This window comes from Acanthisitta chloris, unplaced genomic scaffold (genome assembly GCF_000695815.1).
Source record: "Acanthisitta chloris isolate BGI_N310 unplaced genomic scaffold, ASM69581v1 scaffold16672, whole genome shotgun sequence".
Classification (NCBI taxonomy): Eukaryota; Metazoa; Chordata; class Aves; order Passeriformes; family Acanthisittidae; genus Acanthisitta; species Acanthisitta chloris.
In genome coordinates this window covers 67,350-69,505 of record NW_008658960.1, presented here as the reverse complement: position 1 = coordinate 69,505, position 2,156 = coordinate 67,350, and positions in this window count along the sequence as shown.

The window sequence follows — 2,156 nt, the reverse complement described above, 5'->3', positions numbered from 1 at the left end:
GAGAGGCATTACCCTTCCTCCCTCCTCTGTGGGTCAACCATGGCATGGGGCTGGAAGGAGGCCAGAAGACACCCAAACCACTAGACTGCCTTTCCCTGCCCCCAGAGCTGGTTGTGCATGGCCCAAGGTCCCACGGCGGCGTTTAGTGTTGAGCCATGCAAGGCCTTAACCAGAGGACTGGAGGAAGCGGTGCTGGCCTCCCACTGGGGGCTTCCTCCTCGGGCTGTGCCCAGATCTCCTCCTCTTGCCCTACGTAGGGGCAGTGGCTCAGGGCTAAGGTCTGGGTGTGCTTTCAGACGTGCAGGTACAGGCATTAAAGGTTTCCCAGAAAGGGGTGTGGAGGAACAGAGTCCGACCTAATGGTTAACCTCACAGTGCTTTCACTAATGGGTTGGCAGGGTTAAGGGGGAACTCAGCTTGTCTGAGCAAGAGCACCTGAAATACAACTGCTCGATTTTGAGGCAAGAAAAAGAAGTGTATTAAAAAGGTCACTGAACTGGATGCGGTCTGGAAGTGTTGTCAAAATATACTCAGTGCGAAACCCCTTTGGTTGGTACTTACACCACAAAAAGTAAAGGAACTTTGATTACTGACTCCCTGCTTCGCACCTTGTATCACCAGAGCTGTGTTTGCGGAGCTGATGCACTTCATACAAAGGGCAAGATATTTCTTTACCATTTTACTATATTTTACGTTCACCGCACTACTAAATAAAAGCCTTTAAACAGGCCACAAAACACTGCAGTAATATATTTACTTCTTAATATAACAAACTTTTTTTATAACATCGCAATAAAAGGCTTTTGTTTCGTGGCGAACCACGTACGATGTAAATTTGCAACATAAAACGACTTTAAAAATGTATATTAAAGGATATTTACAAGCTCTATGTATTAAAATCATTGGGCCTAATCACTCCCACCCCTGACGTGCATGTACAACTCCAGTTGCAGAGAAGGGGAATTCAGTGTGGAAGGGAGGCTGGGAGGGAGGCTAGCCCTGTTTCACTAATTCCAGTATCACTACCACCCCTAGTACCTTTGAAATTTCTCATGGAACGTGATGAAGCAATGGGTAAGTAACGCTGTGTAACCTCCTTTGGCTGCCACTGCCAACAGCAGCATACATTCTCAGTCACTATGACATATACTTCAAAGAGCAAAATAAAGAGTGTTGAAGAAGAGCCTAGGCTTTATACTGGATGAAGATCTAAGTCAAGACACCTTGCACAAAATATCAGCTACCGGTTTCTGCACATGCTCCAACTATAAGTAGCTTCAATAAATAGAAAATCCAGTTGTTAAGGAAAACTTGGAGCCTTTCCTTTGCTTAAGACAAACCTGCAAATCACACTGTGAAGAGGTATGTGTGAGGAGGTTTTTGCATCTTTTCTCTTTCTCCCCAACAGGCAATATTAGTAGTTACTTGTGATTTCAAATAAGAACGAGCAGATTGTACTAATGCCAGCACAAAAATGCAGAGGTCTTGCACATTTTTCAAATTGCACTTTCCAGTATAATTTTTAAATAAGATACTTGTTGTTTTTTTCTTAAAAAACAAAACAAAACAAAACAAAAAAAACCCTAAGGTATGTATTCTTTAAATATTGAATATATTCTTCAAAATATATTGTTAAAACTTTCCCTAGCTGCTCAGGTGTGCTTTTTAATATATAGCTGATATATTATTAAAGGCACTACAAAATAGACATCTCTGGAGTGCAGAAATTACTAAAAAATAACCTTCATACCACAAATATATTGAAAATATAACTGCTAAAAAAAAAAGACCCTATGCAACCCCACTACAATGCGTATAAAAGCACGTCAGCAGTGGGCTGGATGCATTGAGGTCCTTTGGAAATGTATGAATACAGGCATGTTAAATTTTAAAAATAGCCTAAAAAAGTTAGTGAAAACTTCAAGCATAGAAAATATTTCAAACACCTTTTTTTTCTATGACATTCTTCACTTTCTGCATCAGTTTACCAAAGGCCAAACGTTTACTCTTTTGCAGACGGTTCTTTCTTCATAAATAGTAAAGTGTTCCTTCAGTGTGTGTGTGTGTGTTTCTTCGCCATCCTCCTCTGCTGACAGTCTCAGTACGTCTGGTAGACGTCGTGGATGGGCACCTGGATGGTGGCAGCTGGGAATGCT